This window comes from Oncorhynchus tshawytscha, linkage group LG05 (genome assembly GCF_018296145.1).
Source record: "Oncorhynchus tshawytscha isolate Ot180627B linkage group LG05, Otsh_v2.0, whole genome shotgun sequence".
NCBI classification, from domain to species: Eukaryota; Metazoa; Chordata; class Actinopteri; order Salmoniformes; family Salmonidae; genus Oncorhynchus; species Oncorhynchus tshawytscha.
The window spans coordinates 64,669,796-64,691,705 of NC_056433.1; the positions used below are offsets into that span (position 1 = coordinate 64,669,796).

Below are 21,910 nucleotides of genomic sequence, written 5' to 3' on the forward strand. Positions count from 1 at the left end.
ATGGAGGGAGAGAGAGAGAGAGAGAGAGAGCGAGAGAGAGATTGTTATGGAGGGAGAGAGAGAGCGAGACAGAGAGATTGTTATGGAGGGGAGAGAGAGAGAGAGAGCAAGACAGAGAGATTGTTATGGAGGGAGAGAGAGAGAGAGAGACAGAGAGATTGTTATGGAGGGAGAGAGAGAGAGAGAGAGAGCGAGACAGAGAGATTGTTTGGAGGGAGAGAGAGAGAGAGGGAGAGAGAGAGAGATGGAGAGAGAGAGCGAGACAGAGAGATTGTTATGGAGGGAGAGAGAGAGAGAGAGAGAGGGAGAGAGAGAGAGAGAGAGAGAGCGAGACAGAGAGATTGTTATGGGAGAGAGAGAGAGAGAGAGAGCGAGACAGAGAGATTGTTATGGAGGGAGAGAGAGAGAGAGAGAGCGAGACAGAGATTGTTAGAGATTGAGACAGAGATTGTTATGGAGGGAGAGAGAGAGAGCGAGACAGAGAGATTGTTATGGAGGGAGAGAGAGAGAGAGAGAGAGCGAGACAGAGATTGTTATGGAGAGAGAGAGAGAGAGAGAGAGAGCGAGACAGAGAGATTGTTATGGAGGGAGAGAGAGAGAGAGAGCGAGACAGAGAGATTGTTATGGAGAGAGAGAGAGAGAGAGAGAGCGAGACAGAGAGATTGTTATGGAGGAGAGAGAGAGAGAGAGAGAGCGAGACAGAGAGATTGTTATGGAGGAGAGAGAGAGAGAGAGCGAGACAGAGAGATTGTTATGGAGGGAGAGAGAGAGAGAGCGAGACAGAGAGATTGTTATGGAGGAGAGAGAGAGAGAGCGAGACAGAGAGATTGTTATGGGAGAGAGAGAGAGAGAGAGCGAGACAGAGAGATTGTTATGGAGAGAGAGAGATGGAGAGAGAGAGAGACAGAGAGATTGTTATGGAGGGAGAGAGAGAGAGAGAGAGAGAGAGCGAGAGAGAGATTGTTATGGAGGGAGAGAGAGAGAGAGAGAGAGAGAGCGAGAGAGATTGTTATGGAGGGAGAGAGAGCGAGACAGAGAGATTGTTATGGAGGGAGAGAGAGAGAGAGAGAGAGCAAGACAGAGATTGTTATGGAGGGAGAGAGAGGAGAGAGAGATTGTTATGGAGAGCGAGAGAGAGATTGTTATGGAGACAGAGAGATTGTTATGGAGGAGAGAGAGAGAGAGAGAGCGAGACAGAGAGATTGTTATGGAGGGAGAGAGAGAGAGAGCGAGACAGAGAGATTGTTATGGAGGGAGAGAGAGAGAGAGCGAGACAGAGAGAATGTTATGGAGGAGAGAGAGAGAGAGAGCGAGACAGAGAGAGTGTTATGGAGGGGAGAGAGAGAGAGAGAGCGAGACAGAGAGAGTGTTATGGAGGGAGAGAGAGAGAGAGAGCGAGACAGAGAGATTGTTATGGAGGGAGAGAGAGAGAGAGAGCGAGACAGAGAGATTGTTATGGAGGGAGAGAGAGAGAGAGAGAGCGAGACAGAGAGATTGTTATGGAGGAGAGAGAGAGAGAGAGAGAGCGAGACAGAGAGATTGTTATGGGAGAGAGAGAGAGAGAGAGAGAGACATGGATTGTTATGGAGAGAGAGAGAGCGAGACAGAGAGATTGTTATGGAGAGATTGTTATGGAGGGAGAGAGAGAGAGACAGAGAGATTGTTATGGAGGGAGAGAGAGAGAGAGACAGAGAGATTGTTATGGAGGGGAGAGAGAGAGCGAGACAGAGAGATTGTTATGGAGGGAGAGAGAGAGAGAGAGCAAGACAGAGAGATTGTTATGGAGGGAGAGAGAGAGAGAGAGACAGAGAGATTGTTATGGAGGGGAGAGAGAGAGAGAGACAGAGAGATTGTTATGGAGGGGAGAGAGAGAGAAGAGACAGAGAGATTGTTATGGAGGGAGAGAGAGAGAGAGAGAGCGAGACAGAGAGATTGTTATGGAGGGAGAGAGAGAGACAGAGAGATTGTTATGGAGGGAGAGAGAGAGAGAGACGAGACAGAGATTGTTATGGAGGGAGAGAGAGAGAGAGCGAGACAGAGAGATTGTTATGGAGGGGAGAGAGAGAGAGAGAGCGAGACAGAGAGATTGTTATGGGGGAGAGAGAGAGAGAGAGAGCGAGACAGAGAGATTGTTATGGAGAGAGAGAGAGAGAGAGAGAGAGAGAGCAGACAGAGATTGTTATGGAGGAGAGAGAGAGAGAGAGCGAGACAGAGAGATTGTTATGGAGGAGAGGAGAGAGAGACAGAGAGATTGTTAAGGGAGAGAGAGAGAGAGCGAGACAGAGAGATTGTTATGGAGGGAGAGAGAGAGAGAGAGATTGTTATGGAGGGAGAGAGAGAGAGCGAGAGATTGTTATGGAGGGGGAGAGAGAGAGAGAGCGAGACAGAGAGATTGTTATGGAGGGGAGAGAGAGAGAGAGATTGTTATGGAGGGAGAGAGAGCGAGAGATTGTTATGGAGAGGAGAGAGAGCGAGAGATTGTTATGGAGAGAGAGAGAGCAGAGATTGTTATGGAGGAGAGAGAGAGAGAGAGTTAGGAGAGATTGATGGAGAGAGAGAGAGAGAGAGAGAGATTGTTATGGAGGGAGAGAGAGAGAGAGAGAGAGCGAGAGATTGTTATGGAGGGAGAGAGAGAGAGAGCGAGAGATTGTTATGGAGGGAGAGAGAGAGAGAGAGAGCGAGACAGAGATTGTCATCTCATAAATTCATGAACTTCTTTGAGGAAAAGATTATGATTATTAGAAAGCAAATTACGGACTCCTCTTTAAACCTGTGTATTCCTCCAAACCTCAGTTGTCCTGAGTCTGCACAACTCTGCCAGGACCTAGGATCAAGAGAGACGCTCAAGTGTTTTAGTACTATATCTCTTGACACAATGATGAAAATAATCATGGCCTCTAAACCTTCAAGCTGCATACTGGACCCTATTCCAACTAAACTACTGAAAGAGCTGCTTCCTGTGCTTGGCCCTCCTATGTTGAACATAATAAATGGCTCTCTATCCACTGTATGTGTACCAAACTCACTAAAAGTGGCAGTAATAAAGCCTCTCTTGAAAAAGCCAAACCTTGACCCAGAAAATATAAAAAACTATCGGCCTATATCGAATCTTCCATTCCTCTCAAAAATTTTAGAGAAGGCTGTTTGCTCAGCAACTCACTGCCTTCCTGAAGACAAACAATGTATACGAAATGCTTCAGTCTGGTTTTAGACCCCATCATAGCACTGAGACGGCACTTGTGAAGGTGGTAAATGACATTTTAATGGCATCGGACCGAGGCTCTGCATCTGTCCTCGTGCTCCTAGACCTTAGTGCTGCTTTTGATACCATCGATCACCACATTCTTTTGGAGAGATTGGAAACCCAAATTGGTCTACACGGACATGTTCTGGCCTGGTTTAGATCTTATCTGTCGGAAAGATATCAGTTTGTCTCTGTGAATGGTTTGTCCTCTGACAAATTAACTGTAAATTTCGGTGTTCCTCAAGGTTCCGTTTTAGGACCACTATTGTTTTCACTATATATTTTACCTCTTGGGGATGTTATTCGAAAACATAATGTAAACTTTCACTGCTATGCGGATGACACACAGCTGTACATTTCAATGAAACATGGTGAAGCCCCAAAATTGCCCTCGCTAGAAGCATGTGTTTCAGACATAAGGAAGTGGATGGCTGCAAACTTTCTACTATTAAACTCGGACAAAACAGAGATGCTTGTTCTAGGTCCCAAGAAACAAAGAGATCTTCTGTTGAATCTGACAATTAATCTTAATGGTTGTACAGTCGTCTCAAATAAAACTGTGAAGGACCTCGGCGTTACTCTGGACCCTGATCTCTCTTTTGAAGAACATATCAAGACCATTTCGAGGACAGCTTTTTTCCCATCTACGTAACATTGCAAAAATCAGAAACTTTCTGTCCAAAAATGATGCAGAAAAATTTATCCATGCTTTTGTCACTTCTAGGTTAGACTACTGCAATGCTCTATTTTCCGGCTACCCGGATAAAGCACTAAATAAACTTCAGTTAGTGCTAAATACGGCTGCTAGAATCCTGACTAGAACCAAAAAATTTGATCATATTACTCCAGTGCTAGCCTCTCTACACTGGCTTCCTGTCAAAGCAAGGGCTGATTTCAAGGTTTTACTGCTAACCTACAAAGCATTACATGGGCTTGCTCCTACCTATCTCTCTGATTTGGTCCTGCCGTACATACCTACACGTACGCTACGGTCACAAGACGCAGGCCTCCTAATTGTCCCTAGAATTTCTAAGCAAACAGCTGGAGGCAGGGCTTTCTCCTATAGAGCTCCATTTTTATGGAACGGTCTGCCTACCCATGTCAGAGACACAAACTCCGTTTCAACCTTTAAGTCTTTACTGAAGACTCATCTCTTCAGTGGGTCATATGATTGAGTGTAGTCTGGCCCAGGAGTGGGAAGGTGAACGGAAAGGCTCTGGAGCAACGAACCGCCCTTGCTGTCTCTGCCTGGCCGGTTCCCCTCTTTCCACTGGGATTCTCTGCCTCTAACCCTATTACAGGGGCTGAGTCACTGGCTTACTGGGGCTCTCTCATGCCGTCCCTGGAGGGGGTGCGTCACCTGAGTGGGTTGATTCACTGTTGTGGTCATCCTGTCTGGGTTGGAGCCCCCCCCCCTTGGGTTGTGCCGTGGCGGAGATCTTTGTGGGCTATACTCAGCCTTGTCTCAGGATGGTAAGTTGGTGGTTGAAGATATCCCTCTTGTGGGGTGGGGGCTGTGCTTTGGCAAAGTGGGTGGGGTTATATCCTTCCTGTTTGGCCCTGTCCGGGGGTGTCCTCGGATGGGGCCACAGTGTCTCCTGACCCCTCCTGTCTCAGCCTCCAGTATTTATGCTGCAGTAGTTTATGTGTCGGGGGGCTGGGGTCAGTTTGTTATATCTGGAGTACTTCTCCTGTCCTATTCGGTGTCCTGTGTGAATCTAAGTGTGCGTTCTCTAAGTCTCTCCTCCTCTCTTTCTCTCTCTCGGAGGACCTGAGCCCTAGGACCATGCCCCAGGACTACCTGACATTATGACTCCTTGCTGTCCCCAGTCCACCTGGCCATGCTGCTGTTCCAGTTTCAACTGACCTGAGACCTAGGACCATGCCCCAGGACTACCTGACATGATGACTCCTTGCTGTCCCCAGTCCACCTGGCCATGCTGCTGCTCCAGTTTCAACTTCCACCTGACTGTGCTGCTGCTCCAGTTTCAACTGTTCTGCCTTATTATTATTCGACCATGCTGGTCATTTATGAACATTTGAACATCTTGGCCATGTTCTGTTATAATCTCCACCCGGCACAGCCAGAAGAGGACTGGCCACCCCACATAGCCTGGTTCCTCTCTAGGTTTCTTCCTAGGTTTTGGCCTTTCTAGGGAGTTTTTCCTAGCCACCGTGCTTCTACACCTGCATTGCTTGCTGTTTGGGGTTTTAGGCTGGGTTTCTGTACAGCACTTTGAGATATCAGCTGATGTACGAAGGGCTATATAAATAAATTTGATTTGATTTGATTGTTATGGAGGGAGAGAGAGCGAGACAGAGAGAATGTTATGGAGGGAGAGAGAGAGAGCGAGTGAGACAGAGAATGTTATGGAGGGAGCGAGACAGAGAGAATGTTATGGAGGGAGAGAGAGAGACAGAGAGAATGTTATGGAGGGAGAGAGAGAGAGAGAGAGTTATGGAGACAGAGAGATTGTTATGGAGGGAGAGAGCGAGAGAGAGCGAGACAGAGAGATTGTTATGGAGGGAGAGAGCGAGACAGAGAGATTGTTATGGAGGGAGAGAGAGAGAGAGAGCGAGACAGAGAGATTGTTATGGAGGGAGAGAGCGAGAGAGAGCGAGACAGAGAGATTGTTATGGAGGGAGAGAGCGAGACAGAGAGATTGTTATGGAGGGAGAGAGAGAGAGATTGTTATGGAGGGGAGAGAGAGAGAGATTGTTATGGAGGGAGAGAGAGAGAGATTGTTATGGGAGGGAGAGAGAGAGAGCGAGACAGAGATTGTTATGGAGGGAGAGAGAGAGAGCGAGACAGAGATTGTTATGGAGAGAGAGAGAGAGACAGAGATTGTTATGGGAGAGGAGAGAGAGAGAGAGAGAGACAGAGATTGTTATGGAGGGAGAGAGAGAGAGAGAGAGAGAGAGCGAGACAGAGAGAATGTTATGGAGGGAGAGAGAGAGAGAATGTTATGGAGAGAGAGAGAGACAGAGAGAATGTTATGGAGAGAGAGAGAGCGAGACAGAGAGAATGTTATGGAGGGAGAGAGCGAGACAGAGAGAATGTTATGGAGGAGAGAGAGAGAGACAGAGAGAATGTTATGGAGGGAGAGAGCGAGACAGAGAGAATGTTATGGAGGGAGAGAGAGAGACAGAGAGAATGTTATGGAGGGAGAGAGCGAGACAGAGAGAATGTTATGGAGGGAGAGAGAGAGAGACAGAGAGAATGTTATGGAGAGAGGAGAGAGAGAGACAGAGAGAATGTTATGGAGAGAGAGAGAGAGACAGAGAGAATGTTATGGAGGGAGAGAGAGAGAGAGCGAGACAGAGAGAATGTTATGGAGGGAGAGAGCGAGACAGAGAGAATGTTATGGAGGAGAGAGCGAGACAGAGAGATTGTTATGGAGGAGAGAGAGCGAGACAGAGAGATTGTTATGGAGGGAGAGAGAGAGAGAGGGAGATGTTATGAGAGACAGAGAGAATGTTATGGAGGAGAGAGAGCGAGACAGAGAGATGTTATGGAGGGAGAGAGAGAGAGCGAGACAGAGAGAATGTTATGGAGGGAGAGAGCGAGACAGAGAGAATGTTATGGAGGGAGAGAGCGAGACAGAGAGATTGTTATGGAGGGAGAGAGAGAGACAGAGAGATTGTTATGGAGGGAGAGAGCGAGACAGAGAGATTGTTATGGAGGGAGAGAGCGAGAGAGATGTTATGGAGGGAGAGAGAGAGAGATTGTTATGGAGGGAGAGAGAGACAGAGAGATTGTTATGGAGGGAGAGAGAGAGAGCGAGAGAGAGATTGTTATGGAGGGAGAGAGAGAGAGACGAGACAGAGATTGTTATGGAGGAGAGAGAGACAGAGAGAGAGAGAGAGAGAGAGAATGTTATGGAGGGAGAGAGAGAGAGCGAGAGAGAGATTGTTATGGAGAGACAGAGGAGAGAGGAGCGAGAGAGAGAGAGATTGTTATGGAGGAGAGAGAGAGAGAGCGAGAGAGAGATTGTTATGGAGGGAGAGAGAGAGAGCGAGACAGAGATTGTTATGGAGGGAGAGAGAGAGAGAGAGAGAGAGAGAGATTGTTATGGAGGGAGAGAGAGAGAGATTGTTATGGAGGGGAGAGAGAGAGAGATTGTTATGGAGGGAGAGAATGTTATGGAGAGCGAGACAGAGATTGTTATGGAGGGAGAGAGAGAGAGAGAGAGACAGAGATTGTTATGGAGGGAGAGAGAGAGAGAGATTGTTATGGAGGGAGAGAGAGAGAGCTTGTTATGGAGGAGAGAGAGAGAGAGCGAGACAGAGATTGTTATGGAGGAGAGGATGAGAGAGAGAGAGAGACAGAGATTGTTATGGAGGGAGAGAGAGAGAGAGAGAGAGAGAATGTTATGGAGGGAGAGAGAGAGAGAATGTTATGGAGAGAGCGAGAGAGAGAGAATGTTATGGAGAGAGCGAGACAGAGAGAATGTTATGGAGAGAGAGAGCGAGACAGAGAGAATGTTATGGAGGAGAGAGTGAGACAGAGAGAATGTTATGGAGGGAGAGAGAGAGAGAGCGAGACAGAGAGATTGTTATGGAGGAGAGATGAGAGAGAGAGAGAGACAGAGATTGTTATGGAGGGAGAGAGAGAGAGAGAGACAGAGATTGTTATGGAGGAGAGAGAGAGAGAGAGACAGAGATTGTTATGGAGGGAGAGAGAGAGAGAGAGAGACAGAGATTGTTATGGAGGGAGGGAGACAGAGAGAATGTTATGGAGGGAGAGAGAGAGAGAGAGAGAGAGAATGTTAGAGAAAGAGAGATTGTTATGGAGGGAGGAGAGAGAGAGAGAGAGAGAGAGCGAGACAGAGAGAATGTTATGGAGGGAGAGAGAGAGAATGTTATGGAGAGAGCGAGAGAGAGAATGTTATGGAGAGAGAGAGAGCGAGACAGAGAGAATGTTATGGAGGGAGAGAGTGAGACAGAGAGAATGTTATGGAGGGAGAGAGAGAGAGAGAGCGCGAGACAGAGAGAATGTTATGGAGGGAGAGAGTAGAGAAGAGACAGAGAATGTTATGGAGGGAGAGAGAGAGAGAATGTTATGGAGGGAGAGAGAGAGAGAATGTTATGGAGGAGAGAGAGAGAGAGAATGTTATGGAGGAGAGAGAGAGAGAATGTTATGGAGGGAGAGAGAGAGAGAGACAGAGAGATTGTTATGGAGGGAGAGAGAGAGACAGAGAGATGTTTATGGAGGGAGAGAGAGACAGAGAGATGTTATGAGGGAGAGAGAGCAGAGACAGATTGTTATGGAGGGAGAGAGACGAGACAGAGATTGTTATGGAGGGAGAGAGAGAGAGAGAGAGAGAGAGAGCGAGACAGAGAGAATGTTATGGTGGGAGAGAGAGAGAGAATGTTATGTAGAGAGAGAGAGACACAGAGAGAATGTTATGTGGGAGAGAGCGAGAGAGAGACAGAATGTTATGTAGAGAGAGAGACACAGAGAGAATGTTATGTAGAGAGAGAGAGACACAGAGAGAATGTTATGTAGAGAAGAGAGAGACACAGAGAATGTTATGTAGATGAGAGAGAGACACAGAGAATGTTGGTGGGAGAGAGACACAGGGAGAGAGACACAGAGAGAATGTTATGGTGGGAGAGAGACAGAGAGAATGTTATGGTGGGAGAGAGACACAGAGAGAATGTTATGGTGGGAGAGAGACACAGAGAATGTTATGGTGGGAGAGAGAGAGCGAGACAACGATTGTTATGGTGGGAGGGAGAGAGAGAGCGAGACAGAGAATGTTATGTAGAGAGAGAGAGACAGAGAGAATGTTATGTAGAGAGAGATAATGTTATGGAGAGAGAGAGAGAGAGAGAGAGACCACTGAGTGAACAGTGAGCACAGTTACACAAACACAAATATTTGATTATTGTGGATAGTCAGGTTAATATAAATTGTTTGAAATATTTACATGCTTTCAAGAAGAACGATTTCCATGATAATCCGGTTTACATTGGTACATCTGAAATCAGGCTACTGGTGGGACTTTTGATAAATGCAGAATCAGCAATCAAAATCTACCACAGTGACCATGTTATTTTTGCAAAGACTTTTTGATTCGGAGTTCAGACCAACTGTATAAAGTTTGTTTGCAAAAAATAAGTTTTTCTGAACTCACTTCACTCGCGCATAAGAAAGTGAGGCTTGCGCTCCCAGTGCTGGCACATGTGATGATCAAATACACCGCCGGAACACAGGTTAAACGCTTTACATGTCCTATTCATTTAAAAGACTACTTAGAGAACCAGGTGCTTCAATCAGCGTAGGCTCACTTCGATTATGACCTTACACCGATTAAGATATGTAGAGTGAGGTGTTTACATGACTAATGCCATAATCAGTTTAACATCAAATTATTAGTGTGCATGTAAACATACTCCGTGAGATGGTCATCACTGGACCAGGGCAGTGCAATGGCCAGTGGAGGCGGCTGTGGTCCGGAAGGGGCCAGGTCACTGGTGCCGCCCCGTTAGAACAACAGCCTAGCGCAGGAGGCCCAGATCCCAATCAGCCCAGGAATGTGGAAGAGGAAGCTCAGGAAACAATGCACTCTGGGTACCGCCCCGACGCTGCTCTGGCCCTGTTCTGTTCTCACGCCCCAGAAAAAAGGAAAACTGCCAGAGCTGGGACAAAGAGGCAACGTTCAGACTGAACAGCGACCAAACAGTTACACTTGCAGACAGACACGAGGTCAGTCACTGAGTGGAGTCCTGATGGGGACCCTCCTGTTGTGTGTGAGTGAAGCTGTGCTCCCACGTGACAGAAACCCAGCCAGCTAGTCCACCTGAACTCATCTCAAACAGACAGAGTAGGTCTGGATAAGGACAGAGGCTGTACGCCCTCCCGTGGTCTGGACAAACACTACATGGGTTTAGAAAGGATGTTAGAGCGTTGCGCAGTCAGAAAACATTGTCTGACATCGGACAGGACACACCGTATTTGACTGTGTCAGCAGTGCATCCCCTCCCACAACTGCAGAATTTTTCCAATGCCCTTGGCCCTTCACCTGTCTAGCATAGACCCCCTTCAGTTTTTCACAGGTTTGAAAGGACTATGGAGCTTCCTTTCACCCATAATTGCCTCCAAATCTTTCATATCTCTGAACACAGAAGGGGTCATTGAACTCTTCCAGTCGCCATATTGATAAACAGAGCTCTGCCTCCCCTGATTGACAGTTGTGTGGTCCACCCACAGGCAACATTGTTGTCATGGCTGGGGAATGTGAGAACGTGACCTGACTAACCCCCGGGTCCCAATCACACACTGTTCGGTCTTGGCCAATCCCCACTCAGAACTGACAAGAGGGCTTCAATTACCAGCTAGAGGCCAGAGTATACAGCCCTCTAAAACTGGTAGATCCATATGAAAAGAACAAAATTACTCAATTTCAGCTCTGCTACATTATGTTGCTGCTTGCTCAAGAACCACTGAAAGAGTGCAATCTAGGTCAAAATTATTTTATTGATATGCTGCAGAAACCAATGTTCCTCTCTGTCCTGCAGAAACATGCCCTTGCATATCTTGCAGTGTGTTTCCATTGCCATCAGACAGACAATGCACACTTAGCCTGAAAGGCCCCTTTCAACAAGTTTCACTGATCTATCAAACAGAGAAACATAATCCACACAACAAAGGAAAATGATAGAAACAAAGAACATAATTTCTTTCTTTGTGTGGTCTATCTAATGTGGTGAAGTGCATCCGTGTCAGACTGAGAATAAACCGTTCTCATTTCACACAGCTGACAGACAACACCTAGCTAGCTCACAGACTATAGTCTAGACCACCCCAGTGAGGTTGACAAGGAACTCTCAGGAAGAACTCAAAATGGCTGCCAAACAAAGAGCCCGAAAAAAACATTTGAAATAGACCTCTATGCCAGTTCCCAATACAGGCTACAGTATTACAGATGCCAGAGGATTAAAAATCAGCCATAATATTCTTTCCTAGTTCCCACACTGCTTAGCACAGAGCTCCTGTAACAGTTATTTAACCAAACCAGTGCGAACAGCTCCTCATAAGCCAGTGTGACGTTACGTACCTTAAAGCCATAGAGCAGAGGCTCTACTCGGGCAGTCAAGAAGGAGAGGTCCCACGACTTCAGTGCACAAGAATCTGAAACACAAATCATTCCATTAGTTACCACACCAGTCAATCAAATCGTGCACTTACAGAGGAAGCATCCCATCATCTCCTATCAGGGCCTAGTCCCTACCATAGTCCCCATCCCAGTGGGAGTGGGGTAACCATTCAGGGACAGTAGGGCATAGGGCCTCCCAGTAACAGTCAAGCTCCACAGGTCAGGATACAGCCAGTGCCCGGGTCGAGCCAGTGCGGTGCTATGCTGGGTCAGTCAATGGCAGAGCCAGGAATAGAACCTCCTCCTGAGTATTGAGCAGAGCAGTAATCTGAAGATTACCCACTCCATCCAAGAGGCAGTTACATAAAAGTGATCAGAGTCATCACAACACAGTACTAACACAGTTTCCATCCAGCAATCATAAAAGCTGAAGTGAGTGAGCTCACATTAAAGCACCAGCCCACCTCATATAGGCTGCCTCTGTAGTCACACTGTTGCCACCTGTGTCATGTACCCCAGGGTGAAAAGTAAGTTGTACACTCTGTGCAGTGTAAAGTGAAACTACAAATACCAGAATACATAAGGCCATCATACAAACTGTCATAAAAAAAAATGACAAAAAAGATGGAATAAGCCACTGGAATAACAGCAGGAAACCGTGACACAGACAAATCAGGATAGCAGAAAAGGGCTGGACATAGTAGCCATCTCAGTGTAAAATATACAGTATCATGAGAAGATGAGCAGACCAATGAGTCACCGACCAAACGCATACCAGCCAGTCAGAAAGAGAGAGCGAAAACTCTCCTCTCGGCAGAACAGAGGACAGAGTGTGAGAACAGGTCAGCACAGACGTTCAATGGAAACAGTTGGAACACCCGTTACGCCACAAAACCTAAGCAGTATTCGACAGGCAGCAATACAAACACGCCCGCGCACACACACAGTTACACATGCAGTGGAATGATGCCCTTTCTGACAGATAACTGCTTCACACACATACTTGTGAATAACAGATCTAACTTCCTGTTACAACAGAAACTCCAGAAACAAAATGTGTGACCATACAAACAAGTGGAGCAGAAAACAAGCCCACAAGGGCCCATTTGACCTCCTAGACTGGAGGCTGTATAGCAACACAGCCAGCCAGCCACAGACTAAGCTCCCACTCTATATATAGACCCACAAGCAGCGTAAGTACCGAGTTAGTCATGCATTTCACAGGTAAGGAAATAATGACCATGGACCTTTACGGAACTACACACTAGTTGTGAGACATGCTTAAAATGGTGAACACGCTTTCGTGGGTTGAGTAAGAAGCCTGAACAAAGCCCAACACAGTCAGCTGTACCAACCTGAAACACAAACACCACAGGGTTTTCTAGGTCAGACAGGATGCTGATCTCATCTGCAGGTGGTTAGAAGGTACTGTAACATCCCGAATTCAGTTAATGTCAAGATACCAGAATATTTACTTCGATAGAAATACCAGGTTTAGTATCACGATACTCAATACCAAAACCGTACAAAAGGTTAAAAACAAAATATTAAAAAGGAATTAAATTAGCCAGTCACAGAATGGCACTTGATCCAGATAGATAAGCGAATCTACTGCCCTGTTCAAGTGTTACATTTGACATTTTTCAGAGACATCCATGTATGCATTAATGAATCAATTACCAAACTTTATAAACATAAGGGTAATACTTTATTTGAATGGTAAATCCATTGATAAACTGAGTAAATCAAAGCTTCTTCACAATACAGGTGAATGCATATGTAAAAGGAGTGTGTGCATGCTAGTGGCCTTCACGGATCCACCTGGACCCAAATGCCGAGACCGAATCCAGCACCCAAGCAAGTGGGTCCGAATTAGAGGTCGACCAATTATGATTTTTCAACACCGATACCGATTATTGGAGGACCAAAAAAGCCTATACCGGTTCAAAATCGGCCGATTTTTTAAAATGTATTTGTAATAATGACAATTACAACAAAACTGAATGAACACTTATTTTAACTTAATATAATACATCAATAAAATCAATTTAGCCTCAAATAAATAATGAAACATGTTCCATTTGGTTTAAATAATGCAAAAACAAAGTGTTTGAAGAAAGTAAAAGTGCAATATGTGCCATGTAAGTAAGCTAACATTTCAGTTCCTTGCTCAGAACACGAGAAAGCTGGTGGTTCCTTTTAACATGAGTCTTCAATATTCCCAGGTAAGAAGTTTTAGGTTGTAGTTATTATAGGAATTATAGGACTATTTCCCTCTATACTATTTGTATTTCATTAACCTTTGACTATTGGATGTTCTTATAGGCACTTTAGTATTGACAGTGTAACAGTATAGCTTCCGTCCCTCTCCTCCCTGGGCTCGAACCAGCAACACAACGACGACAGCCACCATCGAATCAGCGTTAGCCATGCAGAGCAAAGGGAACCACTACTAGAAGGCTCAAAGCGAGTGACGTTTGAAACACTATTAGCGCGCGCTAACTAGCTAGCCATTTCACTTCGGTTACACCAGCCTCATCTCAGGAGTTGATAGGTTTGAAGTCATAAACAGCGCAATGCTTAACCCACAACGAAGAGCTGCTGGCAAAACGCACGAAAGTGCTGTTTGGAATGAACGTTTACGCGCCTGCTTCTGCCTACAACGGCTCAGTCAGATTATATGCAACGCAGGACACGCTATATAATATCTAGTAATATCATCAACCATTTGTAGTTAACTAGTGATTATGATTGATTGTTTTTTAATAAGATAAGTTTAATGCTAGCTAGCAACTTACCTTGGCTTACTGCATTCGCGTAACAGGCAGTCTCCTTGTGGAGTGCAACGAGAGAGAGGCCGGTCGTTATTGCGTTGCACTAGTTAACTGTAGGTTGCAAGATTGGATCCCCCGAGCTGACAAGGTGAAAATCTGTTGTTCTGCCCCTGAACGAGGCAGTTAACCCATTGTTCCTAGGCCGTCATTGAAAATAAGAATGTGTTCTTAACTGACTTGCCAAGTTAAATAAAAAGGTTAAATTAATTTAAAAAATAATTAATTAAAATCGGCGCCCAAAAATAGCGATTTCCGATTGTTATGAAAACTTGAAATCGGCCATTCCGATTAAATCGGTCGACCTCTAATCCGAATCCAGAATTCTAAATAATGTCACAGATCTGGGTTGGATCTGATAAAATTAGACACACCCATGACAATCATAACTGTCTTGTCCAGAAGCCCGTGCATTTCCGAACGCGATTACTGCAGTAGAGAAAGAGAGAAATTGTATCATTTATGCTGCTGCGGTCTTGGTTTTCACAAGAGTAGAGCGTGGCGTGTTTAGCTTGCTGTTGGCCAATCATAAGTCATCAAAGCGGCAATAGGCTACAGTCATAGAGCCTCGCTCCGTGTGTGGCAAAAGTTAGGCGATATATAATCAATGGAAGATGGAATTAAATTGACAATTAAAAGGATAGGCTATAATGACCAACATCCAACATGTAGGCTCCTACTAAATATATTCTGGAGTTATTTGTAATTGTAGTATCACAAACCGCATACACTGCAGCCTCAGTTAGCCTAGCTAGCTAATGTTCGCTAGCTTACCAAACTTTTCGTACAGGTTTGATGCAGTCCAAGACAGATATTACGTAATCATATTTGATGATAAATATCCTAGCTATGGCAGCTCACTCACTCAGTACGGCCCCTCCCTAGCCTGCTAGAGCGGCACATTTGTCCCTCTCGCGCTTTATCACCTCTGGTTAATAAAGTAGCTTAAAAACACATTTTCTGCTGCTTTCCTCCATCAGATCGGACCTGGAACCGACCAGGTCAATACGGAACGGGTATGAAACAAATATTTATGCTCGGGTCAGGGTGGGAAATGCCCAGGTCCATTTTGGAGTGGAGCCAACTTTCTGGACCCGTGAAGATCTCTAGAGCATGCATTGATTTATTGAGCTTGTTTTAGATGGTTTCTTGGGGCTACAGATGACAAACGATCCATTTCCTTCTCATTTGGAACTTATTTTATTGTACTGATCAACAACATTTGCATAGAAGCTAATTTTATAAAAGTGCACGACGTCTCTTTAACCAATAATGATGTCATTCACAAGGCAAGAGAGGGGCGGCCTGTTGGAGCCCTATTCAAAGCAAATAAATGTTTATTTGTCACATGCGCCAAATACAACAGGTGTAGTAGACCTTTCAGTGAAATGCTTACTTACAAGCCCTTAACTCTATTTCTTAAACTGCATTGTCGATTAAGAAAATCTTATTAAAAAATAAAGCAAAAATAAAATCAAAAAGTAAAACAAATTAACAATAAAGCAGTAGCAGCGAGAACAGTTTATGACTTGGGTGACTGGAGTCTTTGACCATTTTTTTGGCAGGAAGCTTGGCCATAAGATGTACTGGGCCATAAGCACTACCCTCTGTAGTGCCTTACGGTCAGATGCCGAGCAGTTGACATACCAGGCTGTGAGGCAACTGGTCAGGATGCTCTCGATATTGCATCTGTAGAACTTTTTGAGGCTCTGGGGACCGATGCCAAATATTTTCAGTTTCCTGAGGGGGAAAAGATGTTGTCGTGCCCTCTTCACAACTAACTTGGTGTGTTTGGACCATAATAGTTTGTTGGTGATGTGGACACCAAGGAACTTGAAACTCTTGACCTGCTCCACTACAGCCCTGTCGATGTGAATGGGGGCGTGTTCGGCCCACCTTTTAATGTAGTCCACGATCAGCTCCTTTGTCTTGTGCACATTGAGGGAAAGGTTAGCTTCGCTTTCATGGGCACAGGGACTATGGTGGTCTGCTTGAAACATGTACTGTACACTACCGTTCAAAAGTTTGGGTTCACTTAGAAATGTGCTTTTCTTTCAAAAACAAGGACATTTTTTGTCCATTAAAATAACATCAAATTGATCAGAAATACATTGTAGACATTGGTTAATGTTATAAATTACTATTGTATCTGGAAACAGCAGATTTTTTTATGGAATATCTACATAGGCGTACAGAGGCCCATTATCAGTAACCATCAATCCTGTGTTCCAATGGCACGCTGTGTTAGCTAATCCAAGTTTATCATTTAAAAAAAGGCTAACTGATCATTAGAAAACCATTTTGCAATTATGTTACCACAGCTGAAAACTGTTGTTCTGATTAAACACGCAATAAAACTGGCCTTCTTTAGACTAGTTGAGTATCTGGAGCATCAGCATTTGTGGGTTCGATTACAGGCTCAAAATGGCCAGAAACAAAAGACCTTTCTTCTGAAACTCGTCAGTCTATTCTTGTTCTGAGAAATGAAGGCAATTCCAGTTTCTTGCCAAGAAACTGAAGATCTCGTATAACGCTGTGTACTACTCCCTTCAGAGAACAGTGCAAACTGTCTCTAACCAGAATAGAAATAATGGGAGGCCCAGGTGCACAACTGAGCAAGAGGACAAGTATAGAGTGTCGAGTTTGAGAAATGGACGCCTCACAAGTCCTCAACTGGTAGCTTAATTAAACAGTACTCGCAAAACACCCGTCTCAACGTCAACAGTGAGTGATTGCCACAAAAAAAATGGTGTTTCAGTAATATTTTTGATGAAGAAATTAACACTGGTTGATAGATTTTATCCGTGATACACATTCAACAGAAGTACTGAAATAAACAAATTCTAGTACCGAACAGTTTTTCATGTTCTAGTATCGAATGTTTTGTGCAACACTAGATCTCAGCATTGGTGCACAGTCAAAACTGGGACGAATAGGACAAAAAGGACAAAATAAGAACTAACTACATGTTGTTCACCAGCACTAAATGAAAGGCTTTTCTCCTGCGTAATCACAACCTTCGTATGGAGCAGAACACTAGATTCTCCTGACAGATAAGGCCTTCATGCAACTGCCCTAACAGGACCACTTGTTTGCATGTTTTAGAAAGCTCTTCCTCACAACCCGTTTTCTAAAGCGAGCTCATGTGAAACCTAGTACACAGCCCCTGAAAGCTCCAGTCCAAACACACAGGCACACTCTGTATGCGGTGAGAGAGGAACAGAGCTGGCTTTCCTTGGGCCGAAGACCGGGTGGTTTCTTTGGTGAAGTCAGTCCCAAACATCAATTATCCTACTCCAAACCAGTTCTCCCTACCCAAAGCCAAAAATAATATGCCTCGGCAAGGCCCCATTATAGGCTATTTGTAGCTGAACTCAATTCACATTTGTGTATTACAGAACACTTTGAATGCATCCAAAGACAAAAGGATTGCTCATTTTAGGATGACTATAACTAAAGGATGGGGGCTTGTCTGATGAACAGCTATTTAAAGTTGCTTCGCATCAGTACCTTTAAAATCAGAGTAACTTGCATGGCTTGCAGTTTAACATGTTCTTTATTTTTGCCACCGGATAATGACTGCAGCAGTTCAGGTTAATAATTTAGCACCAAGCAAACAGACACACCACCAAACTTTTCAGTTAGGTTTAGCAGATAATTTGGCAAGAGATCCAGTCTCACCATCACCAGGCAGGCAAAATAAGGCTGTCATTCAGTTGGTAATAAGAATATAGCTGGATAGTTCACACAGGAAATCCAGGGTTTCCTGTAAGTGCTCTTGATAAGGCAGTAGGTGAAATGTTGAGGTCATAGATCAGCCCGATGCAGGTGTTACAGAGTCAACAACAAGCAAGGCAAGATAACGATATTTGTGCAGCCTTGAACTCCATGAAGGTAAACACTGGGAAGCCTCATTTGTTTTACCAGATGGCAGAGGTGCAAGAGTCAGTCAGTTGGTCAGTACAGGGACAAAGCAGTAAGAGAGGAAAGGGACAACAGTGTCAGTCTGATGGGACAGGAGAAACAGTGAGGCACCAGACTCATTAAGAGAAATGCTTGACTGCACAGCTCTTATCTGGCTCATATAAATCTAACCATCACACTATGCAGTGATAAGAGTGACCAATGGCTCTCTTCTGGCTCATCCTGAGAAGAGACACATCCATGGTTTGACAGAGGAACCACTCAAGAGACCAGCTCCATCCCTTCACTCAATGACATGAATGTCTTCCAGGATTAACCCAAAAACACACATTCCCCAGAATTATGCCCTGGGCAATCGCAGATAGATGCCCCTTTGCAATTTAGAAGGATTCCCTGCCATTCCTATGCAGAGGCCCAGTGGGTGCGTGCACAATGCGAACACATCTGTACAGCAATCAGAGGCTTATCCCTGAAGGGGGAGGTTGAGAGGATCAGTCAACCACACAGAGAGACATGTATGGGTTGGGGCAGAGAGGGGGTTCATCACTTTCTTAAAATGTGACCACAACCAACCAGCCTCCTGTCCTGACCATGACAGTGATCTAACCCATTTTATTCAACAATTTTACATAATATGTAAGCATTATCGTCATAATATTATGTAAGATGTAGCCTCAGCACCATAGTCATCTAAATATTGCAATGATAAGCAAAACATGTTTTTTTTAAAGCTGCTTTAATACTTTGACCCTTACATTGAACACTAGGATGTTACATGTTAACAGTGGAATGGTAAACATTGGCTGGCCTGGTGAATGACAATGTCACACTCAAATTCACCCTTTGCATCTGCCTGCTGGCCTCTGATGTAATTGAATATGTTTACGCAACAACGCAAAAAGCACCAAAGTCCTTGGATCAAGTGGTTACTGATTATTCAGAGCATGTACCCCAAGAGCATGTGTTCACCTAAATTGAAAAAATGTAGGCGCAAAATGAAATTTAGGGGCACAATGAAAAAGATTTGAGGTAATACAGACAGAATCCTTTTTCTAGGTGCACTGGTGCTCCTAAATTAATTGCGAGTAAAATGGTCACACTGTAGAGCCCTGACCCATTTGGGAGTGACACACAGACTTTTCTCCAGATGAGAAGTATATTGCAAAGGCCCCAGGGTCTGAAATTGTTCAGCTCCCTCCACCTCCTGGTTCATTGCAGACTGACCAGATTTCTCTCTGTGTTGCCATCTTACAGCTACAGAAAACAAGAACAAACTCCTCATTGTGTGTCTATTCTCCCTTTGCTGTACAAACACACCAAAAGAGAGAGGCAATGGACAGGCTATTGCCAATATATTGTGATTGATCTTTACTGAGCAGTGTGTGTACTGCCACCGTTTTCACAGACGCTGTAAGGATGTGGCCTAATTTAAGAGGTGGACAAAAGCAGCTGCTAAACAGGACAAATGCAATTTGGCCTTTGCCGTAATTACACACAGAATAAATTGTGCCCAGGAGCAATCACAGAATGTTAGCTATTACAGTGCTGATTAACTTTAAACATAACGCCTACAGAACAGAGGTAGAGTGAGCAAACACCCAGCAATGATATTTGAGAATCCAATATTTTGGGGGAGATTTCCTTTCCTGGTTGTTGGGCTATATAGGTAATGGAGACAACTTTGGGGTACATTGGCATGACAAAGGCAACTAATGTCCGAGTAAGTAAGGTACAGCTGTATAATATACAAGTGTATATGGATATTTGCTGATTAACCGCACTCAGTAACGTTAGTTGTATCCTAGTATTAGACTACCTGCCAAGTTAGATGTAAAGTCAAATCAAAGCAGGATCTTTGACCATGCTCTAACTTGCCTCGCCTGTGTGACTGCAGCTTGCCTCCTCAAAAACGAATAGCATGGGGACAGGAACACCTACGACGTAAATCAACGGATAGACACAGTGGCAAAACAAAAGACGCAAGGGTGTTTTTTATCAAATTATTGGTACTGTACATGAGCCAACAACAGTTAGCTTGCTATGATTGCCATTGTGCTGTGTCTTCGATATCGCCAACATCGTAGCTAGCAAGCGAGTTGGTCACGTTAGATAACTAACTAGCTAGCCAGCCTAGTTTCCTTTATTAATTGGCTGTCTAGCTAGAGCTGGTTAATGTTAGCTAACTGACAACAACGGTAACATTCATTTGACTTCCTTCCTGTCCAGTATTTGAGTACTTCTGGGTTTGCCAAATCCTGACATGGTTAGCTAATAACACATAGCTAGCAAGACATATCTAACGTTACCCAACTACGCTAGCTAGTATCGAAGCAATTCCATAGCTTATCAATTTGTCCGAAAGGGCAAACTGCTCGCTACGAAAAGCTAGGTCTGCTAACTTTAATAAAATAGCTATTTGGTAGGACCTTGTATTTCAAATCTCGGCCGAGCTTACCTTTTTTAAAGTACGTTTAGCTTGTTTGCTAGCAATCCAACTCCTCTGGCATGCTACAATTATAGCTTTTTCCAACAGTGTCAGTGAAACTTCGCTGGGATCGCAAATGAGATATTTCAGTATGTGTCCTCACCTTCCTTTCCCATCCGTTCTTTTTTTGGAACGCTCTTCTTTTAATTTTTTTAAAGATCTAAACTCGTCTAACAGCAACTATCACCGTTGACAGATTGGTAAACAATTTTGCGGTTTGTGTTGTCTGATATGAGCGTACCACTGTCAAAATGTTGGCAATATGCCCCGCCCTTTGCATTATATGATTGGTTCAAATTGTTTACACCTACATTGTATAAAATATTTTATTTGTTGTTCAGGCTCTGGCAATCTTACACCTCTGCATTGATTGGATGGCGTTCCGATGAATAGACTGGACGCGGTAAGGTGCTTTTCACATTGACAGGTTGATCACATATACAGTGTCCGGCTTCAATCACACCAACAGGGTTATTACGCAAAATGGTATGCAGCATCATCTGGATATGTGTGCAATAGAAGTTCAACATTCACCTTCTGCTACCATTTCTGTCTAGACATCTAAGCATACAGTTTGATGCATAAGATTGATAAATATGATGTATGCAACACACAGAAGGCACTGCAACTGCAATGCAATTGCGCAAGGCAAACGCAGCTTTCCATTGGAAATGAATGCACTTCGGGTGTACCAAAATGCAATAACACTATCGGTGTGATCAAGACCCTCCCCCATCCCCCAAGCCCACCCAACCCCATCCGACCTTACCCTTTAGGACCTTTAATCATACGATTTTTGTAAAGGTCACGAGGTGAAAATCAGATTTTTTTCAAAATGCAAGACTCTTTAAAAGCTTTGATCACCGACTTGACAAATTATTTGCTCAAACGAGCCCAACTATTTCAATCTGGAGCAAGTGTTGGTCTTGAGGCTTTGTTGTGTCTGGACCAGGCGTGCTAGTTGTCAGAGCCGAGGGGTTGCACCGAGGGTCAGGATAAAGATGAGTCTGTGATGGTAGGAGTGACATTTTTGGAAAAAGTGGGCCCTTGCCTTTTGGCTTATCTATTTGTGGTTTCAGGGTGGTTGAAAACAGAGTTGGGTGTTGTGGAATCGGTGAAGGTAACCAGAAGTGGTCTTGTGATAATTGTTTGTGTTTCTGCTGATCAGAGGGTGCAGGCGCTGCACATTAAACAAATGGGGACAAGAGATTCGAGTTGTTTTGCACTCAAGAAAAGGGCACCATTGAAAGGAGTGATTACATGGTAGCGGTAAATGTGAAAGTTGACCAACCAAAGGGGAAGATTCCCAGTGTTTGTCATGCAC

At 44.5% G+C, this 21,910-nt stretch overlaps 1 protein-coding gene across 7 annotated transcripts in view; it reads right to left on the minus strand.

Moving 5' to 3' along the window:
* fryl (furry homolog, like) overlaps positions 1 to 20,838 on the minus strand; it is a 108,696-nt gene extending 87,858 nt beyond the window's left edge. For 5 of the 7 annotated variants that reach the window (XM_024421857.2, XM_024421858.2, XM_042322248.1 and 2 more), the window contains exons 1-2: positions 20,557 to 20,835; positions 11,308 to 11,381 (exon numbers count right to left, since the gene is read on the minus strand). The gene's annotated coding sequence lies outside the window, so the exon portion shown is untranslated. Of the gene's footprint in view, positions 1 to 11,307; positions 11,382 to 11,481; positions 11,500 to 20,556 lie in introns of those variants that run through there. The other 2 variants (XM_024421859.2, XM_024421860.2) reach the window with 2 other exon arrangements.
* Positions 20,839 to 21,910: the final 1,072 nt, after the last annotated feature.